This window comes from Coloeus monedula (assembly GCF_965178545.1).
Source record: "Coloeus monedula genome assembly, chromosome: 7".
In the NCBI taxonomy this organism is placed as follows: Eukaryota; Metazoa; Chordata; class Aves; order Passeriformes; family Corvidae; genus Coloeus; species Coloeus monedula.
This window is the reverse complement of record NC_138787.1, coordinates 37,887,189-37,909,886: the sequence shown is the minus strand read 5'-3', so window position 1 is coordinate 37,909,886 and position 22,698 is coordinate 37,887,189.

Sequence of the window (22,698 nt, the reverse complement as noted above, 5' to 3'; positions counted from 1 at the left end):
TAATATTTACTTACACTGCTCAATTTTAAGGCCATTGCCTCTTAGTGTTCAAGCCTCTTTATAGGAGGAGTCTTTTAAAGTGTCCATTTGTCTTTTTTGTTCCCAAAATCTAGTTTTGTGGGAAGACATTAACTTAATAGTAAGATTTATTATGTCCTGATTGCACGCAGACATGAGCTGATGCACAATTTTATATACTTGGCACGGTACCAGGGGTGGAGGAAAGCTCCATCCATCCCTGCTGCTTGTGTGGGGCTGCAAAAGGAAGCGCCCAGCACCCTTCAATCCATGATGCATCACTAATATCTGCCACTGCAACTGCACTTATAATTATGGTAATAATGAATGGCCATAATTTTATTGCAAATCCATGATTTGGTTTGCTCAAGTGACTGCAGAGAGAGGATCCTTCCGTTCTTTAATGCTGTTTTCCAAACATCTCTGAATGTGGAAGTTTTTTCTCCATCATTTTATAGGATCTCATAAAATCTTCTTCTATAGCCTACATAACTACGAGCCCTTCCAATGCAGTTGGGGTTGTAGTGCAAGCAGCATCTTTTCTTGTGAAGAAGTGAGGTGTTATATTTACTGTGGGAGAAGCAAACATCTTGAGAATTTTATTGTGTCACAGCGATGTGAAATTATTAAACAGGATCATTTGAACACATTTTCCACGTGTTCCATCTAGAAAAGCCCATGTAAATTTAATTTTCCATTTCAGTCATCTGTTCTATCTCCTCCAACAAGGAACTTTTATTCTACTTTTCGGTGGCATTATTTATGTCCTTGCATTTTGCAGAATTAAATCACCTAAATGATGCCACATCAAAATGAACAAAAGTGAGGGTGGTGGTATGAAGAAGGCCCTCTGACCTGGGTATCTGATTATGGGATAGTCATTCCTTAATCATGGATGCAAATTGCATCAGCTGCTCTGTGGCCTTCAAAGTCTGATTATTCTCAGGTAATGTGCCACCTGAGTTTTAAAATGAAATTATAAACCGTGTCCTTGTGATTGGAGAGGAAAAGTGCCACTCTCTCACTGTTGCTAATTTAAGTCCATCTTAAATGTCTGATGAGCCACAAGTAAACATGAATTGTAGGCGTTCTTTATGGTACTGTGCTGCTATAAGAAGAAGATTAGAAAAAAGTGGAGGATAGGTGATAAGAGAAAAAGCAGGGGGTAGTTAAAGTGAACAGCCTCTGCTGAGGTGAGACTGGTGCATGTCTGAGAAGGTGAGAGGATGAAACAAGCAGGAGGACACAGGAGAGGAGGGAAGGACGTGCTGGAAGCTCAGTCTTGCTTTGCTATGAACTGCGGGACAAGTGGAATTGCATGTGAAGAGCCCACAAAACTCTTACTGCTGGACATTTTGTTGTGGGGCCAAAACAGCACAAGGTCCCTCCCTTCGAAGCCTTCTTGGAAAACTTTAAAACCCCCTCAGCTTGGTGTAAATAAATGGCAAAGCCCAGAAACGAGACGATTTCAATTTTACCCTTTTTAGAACTCGACCTCAGTGCTTATTTCAGAGCCTGGTTCCTGCAGCTGAAGCGCTGGGTTTAGCAGAGCGTGGTTTGGGGCTGTGGGGCTTTGCCATGGGAAGTTAATGTTGGTTGGGAGGGAGCAGGAGAGCTGGGAAGTGGGAATGTGACTGGAGCCCAGCACAGGCTGCAGCAAACGTGGAAGGAGTGTTACAGCTGTAAAATGAACAAAAGCTCCACTTCTCCCCGTTTCGCTCCGCATTTCTGCCGCTGAGGGTGAATTTGCAATTGCCACGCATAACTGGCAGGATGAGGCAGGATTGTGTTGAATGTTAAAAGAAAAATATTTATTTTCAAGTACTTTTCTTGCCTTACAGATATGGTAGGTCTGTTTGCAGCTGTAAAGAGGCAGAGTTTACCACTCAGTAGAGCTGTCAACATTAGCAAGATACTCAGGATGCTCGAGGGGCAGGGGAGAGATGAAATGCCCTTTGTGGAGCTCTACCTGACTAGTAAATATTGTTTATTGTGTGGCTTTGTCCAGCAGCTACTTATTGCTCCTAAATAACCTCACAACTGCACAATTTTGAGAGAGAAATCAGCTTGCCTAGCTCAGAAAGCTGCATGTATATCTTATATACACACACACACATATACACATAGATATTTTAATTTTTTCCCTGCTAAAGCCCCTATAGAAGTACATTAATACACTTGAAGAATACTAAAAATGCACCACATTTTCAGGGGAGCTCTCATTATTCCAGGATGAGTTAGCCTATCCGAATTAGATATACATTAGCAAAGGGATTTGGGTAGACATGTCTATATGGATTAAAGAGAGCTGCACTTTGCTTTCCTGAGGGTTTTTTTTTTTTTTTCCTTTTTTTTCCCCCCTTCTTCTTCCCTCCTCTCCTCAATCATAATGAGAGGTGATTGCATTTATTTGGGCAAAATCCAAGCTGAACCCAGCAGAGGATATTTTCAGAGTTATCCTTTTTAGATATTTGCCGTATCAACCAAGATCTGTTTTTAGGCCCAGTTATTTAAGGCTGCCTTAAAGACTAATGAAATAGAGTGTGATGGATGTTACCCCGTTTCAGGGACTTTAAAGTAAGTTACTTTCAGAAATAGAGAAAAAAACCCAACCCTATAATCTTCAAGGCCCGCTTTGGTCCTACTTTTCCAGATCATACATTTATTTTCAGTAGGAAGATGCTCTGTGTAATGGATATGTTAGTCTTCCAAAATAAAGGAGTTGGTTCTGAATTTTCCTAATTAAAGAGAGATATGTAATTGAAGAGGCAGGCTGGAAAGGCACATTAAAAATGCTGCTTTTTTTTTTTTTTTACCTCTCAGAAAGGTAAGATTTTCCGAGTGCCCGAGTGAATCAGGAGCAGAAGTGTGAATCCTCCCCCAGTTTGTGCCTTTTGAGACGTGACATATGATATTATTCCTATTTTGTCACCCTCTTCTTTGCAAAGCCAGATATATTCAGGATTTGAAACCTGGAATCCTGCTTGGTGTACACTGGAGAACAGAATGTTTTAAAAATTATTATTAGTTTTACTACGTGGTATATTTAAGAATATAGCCTGAGATGAATTTCTCAATTTTTAAATCATTTTTGTGTTATAGTTTCAGGATGACCCACATATATTTGGGGGGATTTGTTTATACATAACACTATGCAGTTATTTTAGGAAAACTCCTTGAAAGTAATAATTTATTAGAAGTGACACTTCTTAAAAAAAAAAAAAGTTCTGTGATCTTAAATCTTTAAATTTCGTTATAATACACTTTAATTTTTTTGGCTTACACACTTAGATATACAAATGCAGTATTTCTTTGCAAGATTATTTGTCCTTCTTTATTTAAGCTGTGCTTTCATTTTTATGTTCCTATTTCCTTATTATAGAAAAGCAGCTTGTTGTTTTTTTTTTTTTATTTAAAAATATGGCACATATTTAAAATTGAGTGAGTACAGTGGTTTCAAGGATCTTTTTTAGTGTTCATTTGTATTTCAATGGCTTGACAATTGTTCTGTCTCTTCTGTTCGAGTGCAAGCGTTACCTATCAGGCAGAAACATCTTCATGTAATGCACCAAAAATATAATGGAATGATCACTAACTTTGCAGAGCATAAAGTAAATAAGGATGACACTGGAAAAGCTTAATTTACACCTGAAGAGGGCCTAAAAATGAGGAGAAAAAAAAATGATGTCGGTTCTGGGTCTTCAGTTCAACTGCATATTCATAAAGAGGAAACGCTGCTCAAATGAGGTTTAAGGATGTGACTTGAAAGGTCATGAAATTCAGATTTACATCTAAAATTCATCGTGTTGTTCCTCACTGTAGCAGAGATCTTGTAACAAGGAGTGATGTTACTCACAGGGCTGCGTCTCCGGTTGCTCTGGAGAATAAACCCGAGTGGAATTCCTTTGGAGAACCATTTTATCAAATTATTATAACTCCTCAGCCTGCGACCAAATTCAGGCTGCATTTATGTGAGCTTCTTAAATGGCAATTTTTTATTAGCAATTTGTGCAATATAAATTTCTCTAGTTTAAAACATCATTTCCATATTTTCCTCCTCAGTTAAAAGACCTAAAATTAAATGTTGTCTCTTCCTCACAGCCCGAAAACTTCATGAACTGCACTGGAGGAACAAAATGATATTTTAATAAGAAAACTGAGGAGGGCATTAAAAATTGCTCTTTAGGATGGATGTGAGTTATGTTTTAAATTTTGAGTGTCTTTTCACACAAGGCAGGTGAGGAGAAATGGAGAAGGGTCTCATTCCATGCTGGGGAGCTACGAGGACTTTCCCAGCTTCAGGAAAGTTGGTGCAACATCAGGAGGGACGGGAATATCAGCATTTAGGCACTTGCTTGTCTTTTTCTCAGGCAGGCAGGGTGCTGAGGAGGAGCTGCTTTCTCCACGTCCTCCATATGTCCGTCTGTGAGTTTGGCGAAAATTTGATTCTGAGTATGAAAACTTTCCAGGTTTATTCCCGTGCAAAGTTTTGATTTCGACGGCTTGGCATTTTCAGTGCCTTTGCTGGAAAAATCTTTATGCACTTAACGTGAAAAGAATGAAAACAGTGATGCAGAGACTGATTCATTTAATACCTTTTTTTTTCTCTTTTTTTCACATGCAAGGAGCCTTATTTGATGAAATTCAGCCCACAGTGTTCAAGAAACTGTCTGCATTTTTTAACTATTTTTGTCTGTCGCTGGAAGAGTCGTGGTGGGTGATGCAAGTGCAAAGTCAGTGCAGATTCTGCCATGGAAAAGGAGAGAAAAGAGGGAGAAATATAAATAAAATCTCAATTGCAGAAATGAAATATTTAGTTGCAAAAGAGGAATTATCTATCTGGACAATACTCTAGCAAAATTAACTACTTTTAGACTTCCTGTTTCTGCAGTGTCTGAGCAATTCAAATTTATTTTCTTCTTCAGGTTTTCTGTGCTGAGTCCTGAGCACCAATTTCCATGAATTTGAGATAGAATTGTAGAATCGTTAAGTTTGGAAAAGACCCTTTGTCAAGTCCAACCATTTACCTAAACATACACCTTTGTTTCCAAACAAAAATCTTCTGGTAGAGAAAGCAACTAAGGCCACCAATCAAATATTCAAAACTCTAATCATGATGTCAGTCCTCATAATTAATCTTTCCTCATTAAACACTTTTATCAACACTTTCTCAAGCAGCTCCACATCCCTGTGTGCAAACAAATACTCTTATGTCTACCTTACTATCTTTTATGTCTTAGAAAAACCTAAAAAAGAATTCAAATTGGGTATTTAGGGATAAACTTTGGGACACTGCAATAGGGGTGTTGTCTTTGCTATGCTATAACTTTTTTATCCTGAATTCCAACTCTTTCTCTTCCAAACACATTTACCTCATCCGTTAAAACTAAATAGTCCTTTAGCAGCGGCCTCAAGAGGCAGTTTTTGGTCTGCAGTGTATTGATTTCAGCCTTCTGGCTGTAACCAATTTATTTCTGGTTCCATGCAGTTCCTGTGTGCAAATATTGGGTGTAGATTGCCTTAGTTAGCAGCCTTTGTCAAGAAATACTCCATAAAGTAATGTTAATCATTATTCTGCCTTCATTTCGCCACGTATTTAATTTACAATAGATTACTGCAATGACTTCATTGCAGGTATTTAGAGTAGATTAGTAAATTCATTTGTGCTGATTGAGGCAGCATTGATTTGTGATGATTGGTTCCATGGAATATACATCTGACCTGCAAAAGTATAACCGTGCCAGGGCTGTCTTCCTGTTATAATTGTATGGGCTTCTTCATTGGGTTATGTGGACATTATTGCAATTGAGCTAAAATAGGTCTGTTTTTCACTGTGCACAGTTTAGTCATGCATCAATACATTTTTAATTAAAAGTGTATGACAGGTACAATGGTAGAGTACTCCAAATAATTTTCTAAAGCAGGCTGTTCCCTCAAAGACAAGTAATCAGAATCTGCCTCAGTTCATCAGGGGATGTATGGTTTTTTATTAAGATACACGATTAAGCATCCAAAAACTTTATGCTAAATTGTCAGATTTTGGTTTCAAGCATTGTACTGTGACTATTTCAAGTTTATAACAGCAGAGTGAGGCATTCTTCTTGACGGGAGGAGAGGAAGAGCTTCCTGGACAACTTGAGTAGCTCATTGTGTAGTAGCAGCCAACATTTGGATCATCTGGCTGGCTGCATGTCAGGGATGGAACCACAGCTGGTGGATCCAGTCATGGCATGGGGAGATCACTGGGACAAGGTCACTGGGACAGCATTGGAAAAGGGATTGTTACTTCTCGATTTCCTTACCTAACACCATCTAAGGAACTGGAAGAGAGGAGTGTGTCATGTCAAAACATGAGGAATAATGAGAAGTTGACTCATGAGACCCCCAAAGGGTGGGGCTGCTCCATCCCTGGAAGTGTCCAAGGCCAGGTTGGATGGGGTTTGGAGCACCCTGGGATAGTGGAAGGTGTCCCTGCCCATGGCAGGGGGTGGGACTGGATGATATTTAAGGTTCCTTTCCAACCCAAAACATTCTGGGATTCTATAACTCTTGTGGGGCAGATCGCGATTTACCTCAGTAACGCAAGCAGCTGTTGAAGGATTTTCCCACTGAAATGATTTTAGGATGGCTGGATTAGTTGGATGATTTTATAAGAATGTAAAGGCGTCATGATGATAAAAAAGCTTTACCAGCCATTTGTCTCACTCTGCCCTAAATACCAGAGCTGATGCTGGCACCTGGAAAGGCTGAGAGTCTTGACATAACAGGGAGTTGACAAAAGCTGGATGAGGTTCCAGAGTGTCCTGAATAGTGTCAGTGTGGCTGTAACACAGGAATAGGTAAAAATAATTCTGATTCTGTGCCTGTGCATTCACCTTGTCTCAGGGTTGTCATCACAGTGATGGTAGAAATCTGCTATTTGAAATAGAAATCTGAAAGGCAAATATTGATTTTGAGGGTAGAGGACATAAAGAATTATATACATATGTCTGTATGAGTAGAGAAATAAGATTCAGGCACCCAGAATTTAAAAAAAAAGATAACTAAAGATGAAATATTTTGCCTTATTTTATTGAATGAATTTAAAAATCATCAAAAGCCTTTCTTCTTTTTAAGGCAAACCCAAAAATCTCTGTTCAAATTCATTGCTCTGATAAATGTGAAAAAAAGGGACAAAGATGCCTATTTATCATTTCTCCTGTTAACATTTGCTACAGTTCCCTCTCACTATTTTGCCAGACAAAGGCAAAATGATGAGTGGTGTTTCTGTGTCCTGATATTTGAGCAAATTATGATTCTGGTTGTGTGAGTGGTGTAGAAAAGCTGTAGATACTCTCCCTTCCCACATAATATTTCTCTAGTTCTGAGTGTTTAATGAGAGCACCCTGGAGGAATTTCCCTGATTCTGGTAGATTAAGGGTCATCAGTTTTATTTCTACATGAATTTTAGCACGGTATCCTTATTCAAAACTTCCCAATTTTCCTTATTTCCTTTTTTTGCTCCATTTAACAACCACAGTATTTACAGGAATGTTACCACCACTTCCACTGGCTACCAGAGGCAACTGGGGTTTCATCTGCTCTGTGAACCAACACAGGTTTGGCCAGCAAAAGGTGATGGGGTTGTCCTGTGTTTTACTCTTTTTCCATCATGAAAATATCAGGAATAAAGTAATTCACAGCTGCTGCTTGTTCATGTTCCAGAATAACACTGAGGCGTTTTTCAGATAAATAAGTTGGTACCCATTTTGGAAGAGTTCAAGGCGAGTTTGGATGGGAGTCTGAGCAACCTGGTCTGGTGGAAGATACCCTGCCTGTGGCAGGGATTGGAATGAGATGAGCTTTAATGTCCCTTCAACCCAAATAATTCTATGATTCTCTGATTGGGCTGTTCTAATTATCTTTCCTGTAGACGTTGTGGCCTGGAAGGCCACAAGAAACACGACCAGCTGTGATTTGTAACTGCTTTAAAAAGCCGTCTCCTGGCTGTAATTATACCATGGTGACTGGGGGAGGAGAATACAATATCCTTAAAAAATTACTTTCCACTTAGCTAAGTATATGAACTCTATCACTCATTAATAGTAAATTAGTGGATGATTTTTGCAGGAAGTCATTAGAGTACACGCTTGAGGTTTTGGGTGGCAGACATTGCCGTGCATGTCTGGATTGTTAAAAATTCTTTCATTCCCATAGCTCTCAAATCAGAGATTCTCAAGTAGGTTCTTAAAAAGAAAAAAATTACAAATGAAGCACTTTGAATCATGGCTTTTGCATTCTTGTTATTTATTTTCTCACAGAAATGGAAGGTAAAAAATCACCGTAAGGTTAAATATTTGTTTTCCTTCAGTTTTCTGTATTAAAAATATTTCACTTTGAAATGATATTTTTTATAAGGTATCAAATTATTTTAGTGATTTGCTTCCTAAATCATAGCTCAAATTTAATATAATTTTGTTTGCTCTAGTTCAGACATAGGAAGTGCACAGTGAGATTCCTTTCTGCTCCTAGTTGTGCTGTTGTAGTTACACTTGAAGTATGAAATATTTAGGTAGGATATCCTCCCTCTTTTTCCTTTTTTCCAGGTACATCACAATGAAAATAACATGGAAAACTTGGATTCAGTTTCACCCTGTGTGTGCCCACCTGTACCCACCACCTCGGAGAGCAAATAAACCCCCAAAAGTCAGATCCGGATTTATCAGAGAATTCTCTCATCAGCTTGGAGAAATCATGCAACCTCCCCACGTCTCTGTGAGATGAAGATAACACGTTATTTCTCTCCCTTTTGCTTGGTTTGACTGAAAATTTCTCAGGGCAGAGCTGCCCGGGCTGTGTCTGTGCAGAGAACATCGTACAATGAATTGGGACTTCGGCTCCGGGCACATCAGCATTACTACAATGCAGATTAATATATTTTTTTCCTTCTTTCATTTCTTTAAAGAAGATACAATCTACCTCTGCTTGAGCTCTGCCTGAGGTATGAAATAAGTGTAAAAGTTCACGTTTTTAGCAGCAAGATGTTTCTTAATTAGAGCTTTTCTTATCAGTCGACTTCTTTTAACCATTTAGATTTAAATTTAGTCAGGGTCTCCAATATGCCATGTTCTTTTAATTTTCCCCCCCATTATTAGTGTATCTAAATTATGTGCATTTCTTTGTGGGTTGCTGTGCAATAATTCTTCCTCCTAACTAATAATGGCAAAGGGAAGATGGAAAGGTACATTCTGCTCCTGATGTGATGAATATTAATTTGGTGCAGAGCAAACAAGATCTGCACTTGCAGGAGAACTTTGCCCATGACTTTCTGGAGTGGAGATAGATTTTCTACAGAAACCTCTAAACATGAAAGGACACCCCCCACTCCCCCACTCCCAGAGATCCAAGAAAACCCCTAATTAAATGAATTAGAATATAAGGGCTATACAATTATATTTCTGTTCTGCCACAGCAGAGTTGCCAACCCTGGGGACATTGTGGAGCCAGTGATCAGACACATAAATGAACTCTGACTGTGATAACTTCGAGTCCTAACAGAGAAAGAACAGTGGAAAGTTTTCCAGAGAGGCCCCAGAGATAGGTTAGAATTATATAATGTGCATATATAGGGCAAAAAACCCCAGTGATTTTCTCCTTTGGGATGACAGCTTCCACTCGGAATGTGACTGCAGTGAAATTTGTTGCAATTGGGAGGCAAAAATAATGACTGCTGGTCAAATCTGGACCCTTGCATCAAGCCAGTCTGGCTGGGGGTTTGCATGGATGCTGTTTGCAGGAGGTAGAAGCACATCAGAGCTGCTTTGTAGATATTGCTAAGCCCCTTAGTTCTCTCTGAACTAGGGGATTTGGAGCAGGGAATCCTTGGAATTGACACATTAATTTTCTCCCGTCCATGCCCTGTGCTCAAACTTCTGCTTGGGAAACATGGGGATCGTTGCCTTTCCTCCTTTTTATGGGTCCAGGGTATTATCTTTGGAAAAACAAAACAAATGAGAACCGACTGATTACAAAATGAAGTAATTTCTTTAAATTTTGTTAAAGGATTTTTCTGTGAAAGCTTTAGAGTTTTTTACAGATATTTAAATTATGTTAAAAACACAATCTGTGTTAAAATACATCCCCAAATACATACATAATTGCCTATTCCTTAGCATCCCTCAAGTATTAAAAGGAGAGCAGTTCTTTTCTGACATTGAAAACTTTTTGGAGTCCATCTGCCAAGTTTAGGGGCAAATTGTATCTTTGGATGTTCATCCTGAGCTGCTGTTGTGCTAACCTGGAGGGGTAGAGTATGCACTGAGATCCAGAAGACTGTCTTTGTTTTGAATGTTATTTACAAAGCCCATGAAAAAACTGACATTCATCAAAAGCTACGGCTTGGCCATGCTGAACATTTGCTTTGTTGTAGGGGAGAGTGGTCACTAATCCTTGATTGTCTTCTGAATTATTTGAGGACTTAACTATAGTTAAAATGTGACCTGAAACCAATGCCTTTAAGGGAGACGAAATTGCTTCGCTGCCACAGAAATACCAGTACAAGTCAAGAAAATCAGTTGCTCTCTCTAATCTCCTTTCCTTTGGAAACTTTGCTAATGAGATCAATTCCAGAGACAGTTGCCTTGATCCGCAGTGGTAAAAGTCCTTCTGTCGGCAGCTAAATAAAGCAGGATAACCTAAAGCCATGTTCAGAACCGGGAGCGTAACGTGAGGTGAACAGACAACCTGGCTTTGCTGAGGCAATACCGATCCCTGAGTGTGTCACATTTGGTTTGACTGTTAAAAATGGCCCCTAACTGTGCTTTTACCAGAGCATCCTTCCCTTCTGTCCTGCTGCAAACCAGAAGCCTCGACCTTCATCAACGTGACGTGCAGTTCAGATGTGGGCCCAGCTGATTTTGTAACTCAGGGGGAGGTAGGAGGGAAGAAAGCAGTGAAAAATATTCCCTTTAGTCCAATCTTTAGGGGCTCAGCTGAAAAATCAGATCTTTGAGCGTATTGAGGGCTAATTGTCCACTCCATACCTTTCTGTGAGCTGTACCATCACCAAATATTTGTCTTAAAAAGAAGACATTTTGTTCAAGGTAGAAAAATGCAGAATCCCTCCCCCCCAGACAGAGCCTCTCTTTTCCTAGGTTAAAACTAGGAGTGGGAATGTATTTTGGGGGGTTGGAATTAGGTGATCTTTAAGGTCACTTTTAACCCACACCATGGAATGATTCTATTTATCCCTGGTAAATCAGAGATGTGAGTCCTGGATTTTGCCCCCCACAAGTCTTCTGAGCCATTGGAACACTGCTGGAAGGAGCAAGAGGTACAAGGAGAATAAGCAGGAATTATGAGTCTGGGCATTTGTTTGCAGTGGCCAGTCCTTTTGTGGTTAGGTCAAATCTAAAGGATTCTGGAAATGGTGCCACTGCAGAAAAGTGAAAAGCTGTGACATCTTTTCCTTAGCAGTTTTGCAGTGCAAGGAAGCAGAATTAAGGATGTTGATCATGTTTTTCTCTAATAGCAGGCCTTTTATAACAATAAAGGTAACTCAGCATAGATTTTATAAACAAGTTTTCAGATTATAGGGCAAAAGAATGCAAAGTCTTAATGATCTCAGTCTTACCCACTTCTATCATATAATTCTGTGAAAATTTTTGGAATTTACTTACTCTGCATGTCTGCAATTCCAAGTGAAAAAGGTGGGTTTTTTCTTTCTGAAGTTTTTTTTCTCTTGTATCTCATTAATGAATTTTACCTCATTAGGAAATCCTTTAAAATGCTTGGATTGCTATCCTGAAGAATTAAGTCTTCCATTTATCGACAGAACATGTGCAGCTTTGGCACGAGGGGTGTAAATCCCCCTCTGCTTCCTGTCAATGGTTTTCTGTCTTGCTGGGGAGAAGCACATCTAGAGAGGATTGCAGACACCCTGACTCTGACCTGACTCCTGAGGAGAGTTAGCAAGAAGGGGGAAAGAGGTTTCATGATCTCAAGAAATATATTTTCTTTATTTTAATGGATTAGGGTACATTCCATAACCTTTTTTCTTTTCCTTCATTGGATTTTTTTTTTTAAAGTTCTGTTGCATATTCTACAAACTCCTTTTAAGGTGACAGTGCCAACATTTTTGAGGTGTTCCTTGATGGTCAAGAAGATCCAAATAGGAATAATTTATTCATTTTGGAGCTGGTCAGGGAGTAAAAGAGAACAGCTTGTGTCCTAGTCTTTGTAAAAGTGAAATACACCTAAACCCAAATTTAATGCAAACAAAAGCTCATACAGAATTTTGGGCCACGTTCTCGGCCACTCTTAATTGTCAGTGGTAACTTCAAGCCTGTAAAGTTTTAAAGGTGTAAATCCACTGAACATCAGTTTAAAATGCCCCTAACTCCAAGAACCCCAGGGTTCAAGGACGCTCATGTGCATGGCTGAGATTAAGCCCCAGCTAATTCAAGGTAAATTAATCACCAGTACATTAGCAGAGGAAAGGAGCAGGTTTCCCAAGAAAATTCCCAAGAAAATTTCTGCAGCTGAAATGGCCTCTCTGCTCTTTCCCATTTTTTAGTTTCGATTATTGATTGTCTACTCTAAACACAGAGCTCAGTGCCTTCCTCTTGTCTTCTTTGGAAGCTGCGTGAATTCTGATGAATGTTTGATTGGTAACAAATGCAGAAGGTTTAGGGGGAAGAAATTACCTAATTAAGGCAAAGAAAGCTGGATTAAGGGGTAAAACTCATGTTTGTTACACCAAGCTCTAGTATTTAGTCATTGCTTTAAACCACCTTTAAAATCAACATTTATTTGCACAGACCTTTGGGGACAAAGCCTCTGTTGGCCTGATTTGTGCTGAAACTTGGGAAAGCAAGCAGAGATATTTGTGGAGGAAGTGCAGCAGCTGAGAACAAACTGAGACATTTTTTACACGTGGGGTCTGAGATCCTGGGATGTAAACTTTGCTCTCGCTGAATTAAACTGGAGCAACCCCAGGCTCTGTTCTGTAACTCTGCACAAGGGTGTAAATGAAGTATTTGGTCACTGGGCCAAAGGACAGTTCTTTTGTGCTAATAAAAGTTTATTATATTGATCTGCAGGAGACAGCATCAGTCCCCAAATTTGCAGGTCCTGAATGTTCTGTATTTCTAATAATATTTCTAAGTTTAAACATTTATGCTAGGAAAATACCCATAAGCAGAAGAGAGGATAATTGGCATCATACGAGTTAGTAAATTTGTTTGCTGATAATTGGAAAGACATTTATTATCAGTCCAGAGGTTCCATTTTGCTGTAAATTCAGGCCTATTTTGTTCCTGTCAGATATGAGTTCACGTATTATTACATGACAGGCCTCTGAGTGAAATGATACATTTTCCTCCAGATCAGGCTGTCTGGCCTCAGCAAGTTTATTCAGGCAGTGGAAATCCCTTATTAAATACATTTTTCAAAACTTCCTGCAATACTGTTTATTTATAGATTACAGGGGAGATAATCAGTGCTTTCCACTCATATTCGCTTAGTTCTTCCTAATGATACCTAGTCACACTCAGTCATGGTCATGCATACTCTGTTCCACTCACAGTAAATTCCATTCACAGTAAATTTGAATTCACACTTCATAGTCAATCATTTAACTCATTCACATCAGTCACACTGAATCAATACTCCCTCGCTCCCTTTTTTTAAATGCTCATTCCTTTCCTTTCACATTTACTCTTAAACATCTGCAATCATCCTCGTTTGCTTGGTGTCTATCCTTAGAGCAAGAACGTAGCTGTCATTAGTGGTAAACCCTCCGTAGCTCAGAAATTAAGAGGGTTATTGCAGGGCCACACAAGCACTGGAGAATTACAGGTGCTGCTCAAATTCCTTGCTGAGGGCAACAAACCTGAGAGGATGTCGTGCTCCTTATTTTTGGGGTGGGAATCACACCCACGAGCGCGTTACCTCGTTCCACACAGAGTAACCTCATGTGTGAGGGGCATCCCTGAGCCTCAGGTTGCTTGTTTGGTTGCCCTGGGGATGCACAACAATTCAGTGGAGTTGATGCTGCCTTTATTTATTTTTTTTTTTTCCCCCAATTTATTTTGATTCTAAACAAAGGTGAAATACTGTGAAAGCAGGATGGGAGGCTGAGGACGTTGCCATGGTCAGAAATCATGGAAATGAGTTGTGTGGTGAGTAGAACAGGGTTTATTTAATAAATAGGATTTTCTAGAATTTTATAGTTGCCAACTCTTTTGCTTCCATGGTACATCTGAAACCTGGCTCAGGAGGCAACCACCCCACACCCTGCTCAGGTAGACTTGGTCCAGTGTCCCTGGTGTCAGGGAGCTGCTCCATGCAGGGCAGAATGGGGGGCAAAAGGGATTGCAGATATATTTGTGCCTTCTTTTCCTTCCAGATGGCATCAGGCAACTATTTTTCTACGAAGGCTTTGATGTCAAAATGCTGAAGATACCTTAAAGCTCTAAATTTCCCATGGAGTATTGCAGCAGGGAAGTCACCAGGAAGATATCCTGGTTTTAAGGGCTAGGATGTGCAAGAATATTAATTCAGATATTTTAACCGAGTATTGAGTTTACTGATGAGGAACATAATAATTTTCTTTTATTTTTTTCTCCTTTATTTCTGTCTATATAAATAATTGCCAGCTGAAAAAAAACAGAGGTTGTATTTAACCCAAGGACACCACTCCATCCCCATTGAAAGCTGGATCTTATAATTTATGAGTCCACAAAAATAGTGATAAATGGGGAAAAAAGGGCAAGCAGGCTTTGAGGAAATTGCTGGAGCAGTACTGGTGGGCAAATCCTTGGTGTGCAAAGCCTCTCGTGGCACTCATGAGTGCTCCAACAGGGGGAAAGACAAGCCAGCCTTACTCACAGCATATTGTGACTTCCAGGGCAAGGAAAAAGAAACTATTGCATTGAATTAATAGCCTTGTGTTTGGGGACAAAAGAGCACATCCCATGAGACGCAAAAGGATCGTATCTATCATCCTGAGATTGGCCTAGGAGAAGAGAAAGTACATTTGATAGACTATTATCCTAATTTCTGTCCTGAAAATCATGGGGTATGGACAGTGGAGCATCAGCTGTTACCTCAGAGCCACAAACCTGAAGTAAAAGGCTGTAACTGGGCTCTTTTCTTTTTTTTTTTTTTTTTTTTTTTATTCTCTTATTTATCCTTAAGAAAGAAAGAAAACAAGACAATTACATGCTCTGAGGAGTCACAATAATCAATAGCAGAAGGCAGCAGGGAAATGGGTCTGGATAGCTGAGGCCTGAAGAGAAGGAACTCGATGCTTTCAGGACACTCAGTTTTTGGGGATGAGCAGCAGAGCTGGGGAGCACCAGACCCCCACATGGTACCAGGTATGGGGGGCATGGCAGAGAGGTTCAGGTGGCATTAAATTAACATTTTCAGGCAGGATAGGATTGTAAAGTTAACAGTGGAGGGTCACTCTGTTTTTTCTGGTTTCTAGGGCAGCACCAGGGAGATTTTATGGCTCCTTTTTTACTCTCTTGTTAAATTTGTACCCTGGCAATGACAACGAAATGAGAAAAGAAGAGCTGACCCATAAGCAAGAAGTAGTGGACAACTCCTGTAATGTCTATATCAATAATTCCTTTCAGCCCCACCAAATTATTCTTTTCACCCTCCAGATTTTTTTGTTTTAAGGTTGGGTTTTTTTTTTTTTAGCCACACAGTCCTTAAACAAAGATTTCTGTGTCAATTAGTGGGGTGCCTTTGGACTTTGGTCCCTCAGTGTGTGCTTAGCAGATGTTCACAGAAAAGCAAAGTTTACCCAAACATTTCTGAGGTTGGAGTTTGTATATACAGCCTCTCTCTTTTCTTTCCAAAGGGTACCATATTAACAATTCTTTTCTCGCCAGTATAAATATTTTTCCTGCAATTAACTGCATAATGGTGCAACACAGATCCTTGGAGAGGGTGTACTTATCCACTATGATTTGAGTCATCCCTTTACGGTAGCACCCACCCCTGATGTATTAGAAATCAACTCAATTTTTATTGAAAAAACATCTAAATATGGGAATAATTCCCTAACCTGTTTATTTTGAAAAGTGGTTTTCCTTCTAACAACACTGCTGTGGTGAACATCTATTAGCTTTGCTTTACTTTGTTTTCCTTTCTTTTTTTCTGAGTCATTCTTTGATTTTCAAAACATTTTGGTCATCCACAGACTCCAAGTCTCCTTCCAGGAGAAACACTGAAGAATCAAGTGCATCTCTCCTGCCTTTTAAAATTACCCTTCAGGGCAGTGCACACACAGAGTGACCCTGGCTTTTGACAAACCTTTGCTGAACAAAATGTAACAAGCCCTGTATATTTTGAGCAGCATTTTCTATTCTGACAGAGACAGCTCGGTAGCATTTGATGTCTGCTTGCTGGTCATAGATAATGGTGCATCTTGGGACCATTGTCATCCCTGTCAATAAGACGGCCTGGGGGGACGTTCAACAAAGCTACCTTTTGATTCACCGTTTTCCCTTCCTTCCCAAGACATTTGTAAGCCTGTGGTCAGCCAGGTCACTTTATTTCATCCTGATGTGCCTTGATAATAGCATCATGTCTAACAAAAAATTTTGACAGACCATCGATGTGTGTTTCTTTGGTTCCTGGGTTGTTTTCTATGCCTCCTCAATGTCAAACAGGCTTTGAAACCTACTGATTATGTTTGTTTGGACTGAATTTGACAAGATTCCTATTCTTTGAAGCAATTAAGCTCCTGAGGATGGATCTTGGGATTTGAGCTAATTTTTTTTGCAGTGCAGGAAGCAACCAGAGCATATCCTATGCTCTGGCTTTTTTTGTTGTTTCAAGGTTGTGCTTTCATTACACCTTTAGAAATACCCCAACCCAAAGGAAACTTTTAAGCTTTAGAAGAAAATCAAAAGGGAAAAACCAAAAACGTGCAACTTGAAACGAAAAGTTTTGCATATATAAGTGTATTTTATCAGAAAATGGCAAGTTTGGCAAGCTCAGGTGGTGAAATCTCTGCAGAATTTAACTGTTCTGACGCCACAGGGGCTGTCCACTTGCAGAACAGATTTTAGGAGCTAATCTATGCTTATGAAGAGATGGCAAATAAAGTCTTTTGCTCAACTGCCCGCAGATAACAGCTCACAGCCTGGCTTGCTTATTGTTTAAATAATTTGCAGGCAATTTAGCGTTTTACAAATGGGAATTAGCAGCATTTTTGGTTTTATCAGTTAGCTAAATTGTTAAATGGCGTTGCTGGAGTTGAGCAAAGCATCTCCAGAGTTACACAACCATTTTTTTTTGGCAGTCTCAGATGGAAGTTTGCATCCTGCCCCTGTAGAAGCGGGCATGCAGCACACACACTTTTAATTGGGTGAGGGCTTTTCTTTTTTTCTTTGGCAAATAAAGATGAATTTATCACAGTTCATGTGATACTAAAAAAGGCAAATGGTAATTTCCTGCTGCAGGAAAGAAAAAAATCCAAAAAGGCCTTTCCTTTCTGTTCTGTGTTTTAAGGTGTTTTTGTTGCCTTTAAATGTATTTAATTTGAAGTCTTTATCCTTTATCACTGCACAGTGGAAAGGACCTTCTGTTTTGTAAATAACCACCAGGAAAAAGTCACTTTTTTTTAGCATTTGAAGACATTTAAAGCCAGATCCCACCTTATGAATGGAAATCTGGAGGTGCCTGGAAGTTTCTCAGAGTCTAACAGCAGCTGGGCAGGGAATTTTGCCTTTATGTTGTGGAGAAGCTTCAGGAACATCAGGACCAGTCCAAATCCACAGGGATAAGCAACCTTTGAAGCTCAGCTTTCCATTCTTTCTTGGGAATCATCAGTGAAAGGAAATGAATCTGAGGTTAAATCCCAAAGATGGAGTGACCAGCTGCTATTCAGGCTGTACCCACACCTGCAGCACGTTCCTGCCTCCCCTCCCTCCAATGCCCATTCCAAGCTCCATCTTCCAGGACTGCTCACCTTCCAGCGTGGTTCTGCCTCTGGCCTCTACGAGCAGTGGAGTCAAAATCCCGTGCCTCAGTTTCCCTGGAGGTGGAAGCAGGATGTAAGTATTAATCTCCCTTCCAAAGGGATTTGATATCTCTCGTTATCAAAGCACTGCTGCGGGTTGGTACAAATGTAAACCAGGCTATTTTCCTTTTTATTAGAATTTGTATTTAGTTTTAATATTATGACTGAAATGACAGCCTCTCATTTTCATACATTTCTGCTTTCATTCCCAGTTATTATTTAGGTTATATTACCTTCAAAACATGTTTTTATGGAGTTATAATAGCTATAGATGAAAATGAGGCTAATAGGTACCTACTGTAAATTTATGCATTTTTCTTGCTCATAACCCATCAAAATTGCAAATTTTCCCAAGGAATTAATGTCCTTTTGCTTTTGGCCAGGATCTTCCCTTTCTCTCCTACGTTCTGAGTCAGGATAACAATTTCTGTGCACGAAATGCCCCCAGAGCTGTGTCTGAAGGCGTCCAAAAAAGTATCAGAATGTAGAAGAACGGATTGGTTTTGTTTTCTTTTCACTGGTAATTTTTTCAGGAATACAGTATTTCCGTGGAATTATTGCCAATGCTTTTCTGGCTTTCATATTTGGTGCCTTTCTGTCAGGCTATCTATAGTTCTTCAGGGCAGTATTGTCTAGTTATTCTTTCATATTAAATGACTGGGTTATTACTTTTACGTCTTTAGAATATTTCATTTTACTGATTTCTCCATATTAAAAAGATGATAAATTATAGCAGCTATTAAGGGCCCAATCCTGAATTCTTAATGTAGTCATTTCCATTAAAGTTCCCCCTGACACAGATTTATATGGAATCTGATAAATTTCTGCTTGGCAAATTCCTAGAGAAACTACAGAAACCTGAATTAAATTAGTCTGTTAAAATAATCAACACGAGCCCAGTCTTGTCAAGTAAAGGAGAGATGAGTGTGTTCTGTTCGTTGCAGGACAGGAGTTAATGACTAATTATTAAGCACCAAGATGGGAAAAGTGCAGTGGGATTTCCAGGCACATGAGGGATTTAGGACTGAACCCTATTTTTGCTTTAAGTCTTACTTGTCCGCAGGGTTTTTTCCTCACATTTCTAATCTATTTTCCTCTACTATGAAAAAAATGTAGAAAGATTAATTTCTCTATTAATGAAAATTCTGGAATAGTGCAGGACACAGAATGGGCTCTTCGTGGATGGGGTTTGAGCACAGGATGTGTGGATTCCATGGTGATGCTGACTCACTTTGGGTCCCTTGAGCTGGACCTGGAGATCCTTAGCATTAAAATGAGGTTTTCCATGACTGACACAGGGCTCTCATTTTGGCCTGCAAAGACATCTTCAAAACCAGCAATTCATTGCTTTTGCTTTTTGGAGCAAACCTTCCCAAGCCAGCAAATGGATAAACCTCCAGAATTTTGGTTTGAGGGAATTTTTTTCATATAATTAAGGAATGAGTAAATTAATGAGCAAAATAGTACCCTCCCACCTCTTCCTCCTTGAGATGCAATAATGGTGTGATGCCATTGAGGCAAAAATCCCTAATTTTTCTTCTAGATCCTTTCTTATGGTGTGGTGAATAGTTTTTTGAATGTAAATATCAACACAAAGTGCAGTCCTATCGATTTTCAAATGATTCAAATGCAAAGCACAGGTCACAAATGCCAAAGCCTTTATTTGTGCCATAACCATACTGGAAAAAATTACATTTTATGAACCCCCTAAGGTTCATTTAAATATATGTTGTCTTGCCATGTCGAGTGATGCCTTGAGAGGCCTCCTAGAAACAGAGACTTGACAAAAGTAAGGGAATAAAGGTAGGTATTTATTTGAAAGGCCTTCAAAGGTACCCCTGGGAAGCCAGAGGATATTCTCAAAATGGACCCCAAGATGGACCCCAGGTCACGAGTTCTTCACACTTTTATAGGTTGGGTTCATTTGAATAGCAGGGTTAATTCTCCAATTAAAGCTTCAGTTAATGATGTAATTCCCCTCCACTTGCCCCCCTTTAGAGGCACTTTGGTTTATATTTTTGGGCCTGGGATGGTCTGGGTGTCCTTGAAGAGTAGGCCTGGAGAGGCTTTGTTATGTCTACCCAGCATGAGAGAGCAGAAATTAAGAGGCTACAAGAAACTTCAGAGTTACACACCAAGCAGTACAGGATCTGAAAAATATAAAAGTTAAAACCTAAGGCATCACGAGAATGGCTCTTGCTCTACATAACTTTCTAAGTAGCAAAATGTTTTCAAATTTCTTCTTACAATTTTTTGATGGCACAAATATTTTTAGCCATAATTTTGTCTTTTGAATTACACTTCAATTAGTCCCCACTGGAAGATATATTAAATGATGTATTTAACCAAACAAAGGTTCTATCTGTATTTAGTAGACTACTATAATATTTCTCCTTTTCAATACTATATTTTTATTACTTGGACTATCCTGTTTTTCAAGAATATGGTGATTTTCTGAAAACTTCCCAGCAAACCAAATTCTATGTCCTTTGAACCTAATTCTGAGCAATTTTGATCAGTTATCCTTATTCTGCCACTCAATTTTAAGTGTTTTAAATTGTGGAATTTCTCATTCTGTTCTGCCCTTTTCATTGTCATTTATTTCACAGGAAATTTTCAGATGCTCCATAATAAATTGGCCACTTAAAACACGTCAGGACAGAGCACAGGGGACAAAAATGGATGAATTCAATACTTTCATGGGTAACAGTTTGCTGTAATTAATACTAGAAAGCCAACAGGAAGACAGGAGATATTACTGTGCATGTTGCATTTTAAAATAAATGCTTTAGTTTTGAATATTAAAAAAAACCAACCCAAAACAATTAATAAGATAAGAGCTTGTTTGGCCTAAACTGTATTTCTTTTTACCCTGTTTTTCCATTCTAACTACTAAATTGACAAACGAATTATTTTCTGATCTCTAGATATGAATGATTCTTCCATTTCATGTTCTTTAACTTTGCTTCAGAAGAAACAAAGCACAAAGTTAGACTTACTAGTTTGTCAGTTTAATGAAGTACTTAATTGAACATAGGTTTCTTAGAAGGAGCTACATTTCAAGAAGAAAGAAAAAGTCCCCTCTAGACTAATAATTATCTATGGCAGGAAAACCCTTGGCAGTGGAAGTAGGGATTTATCTTGAGTTGGAATGAATTTTCTCTGTCAATTGGCATCTGAAAAAAAATTCAGCAGGGAGAGTTAAGTGACTAAATAGTTCTCAAATGACTGAAACAAATGGATACTTTAATGAAAATCTTTTGAATGTCACTCAAAATTCAATCCCTGGCATGGTGGCTCAGATTTTAGGATACTGTACATATGTGGGGCTGGGTTGTTGCTTTTTCCTTTCAATCAATCTATGCTGAATTTGAGGTTTTGTTTCATAAAACTATATCCCGTATCTGTTTGACTTACTTTGATCAGTTCCAAATGCTGACCATATTTTTGGTGTGTTTAGGAGGAACTTCATTGACTATTAGGTCTAAACCAAGGGTGGCTTTTTAATTATAATTTTAATTAATTAACAGCATCTCTGGACTATGAAATACCCTCGAGCCTTCATGCATGGTTCAAGCCATCAGAATGAATTGGTTGAAATGTGGTTTTCAACCATCCTGGGCTTCTATAGGGTATTAGTTTTGGAAAAAAATGTGTACTCTATAGTTTACTTTGGCCTGACAGTGTTTATCCTGTATGTTTGTAGAAATAAACAGGAAAACCCTTGAACACTAACAATCCTATTTGATTCTTGATGCTTCTTGGCAACTAATCACAACAACTCCTTGGTGAGGTCCTGTGTATGACATGTAAATATTTGACATAAAGGTAAAATATAGATATCTGAGCCCCTTATATATTTAATGATCCCAAACCATTTCTTGGACAATAGGCAAATAGCAAAATGTCACTTGTTTGGGAGAGGAGAGGAAAAAAAATCTGTGAACAAGCTGTTCCTTTCTTATGTTTGCAGTTATTTTTCTTGTAGTAGCTGTTACATGTTGTTAATTAATATGAAGACTAAACCCATTCATTTAAGTGCTACATTTGTACAGACATTTAGCAAGGCCAGGTGTACTTTTATTTCTGGCTTTTTGTCAGGATGGAGGTTTCTCTGAGAATTTCTGTGATTTTTTTGCTATCTTTCACATCAGAGGCTCTGTCAGCAGCTCAGACTCCTCTTTTCACCATCATCAATTCCACCTCTTGTTGTGATGTTGGGCAGTCCAGGTTCAAGCCCTCTTTCTGCTCTGTGATACTGAGAACATTGCCTGAAGCCAGTTCTGATCATGACCTGCAGAATTTTCTACCATCCCTAATAATTTTGCTTTTATTTAAATAAATGAATATTTTCAGTGCTCTCAGTAATTTCATACACCCTTTGCCACGCCCTAAATCTGTCTTCCCAATAACACTTGATAATTTCACGAATTTGCACTTTGAATATATTTAGAGATTGAAAAATTGCAAGATATTTTGTCTTTTACCTGCCAGTAGAGAAAAATTCCTTACATTCCATCTTCCTTAACCTTCTATACCTCATGTATTGCTCTTCCACTTTCCCCCTTTGCCTGACCTCAATCTTTACAGAATCACAGGATCATTTGGTTTGGAAAAGACCTCTGAGATCATCAAGTCCAACCTTTGACCGATCACACCGT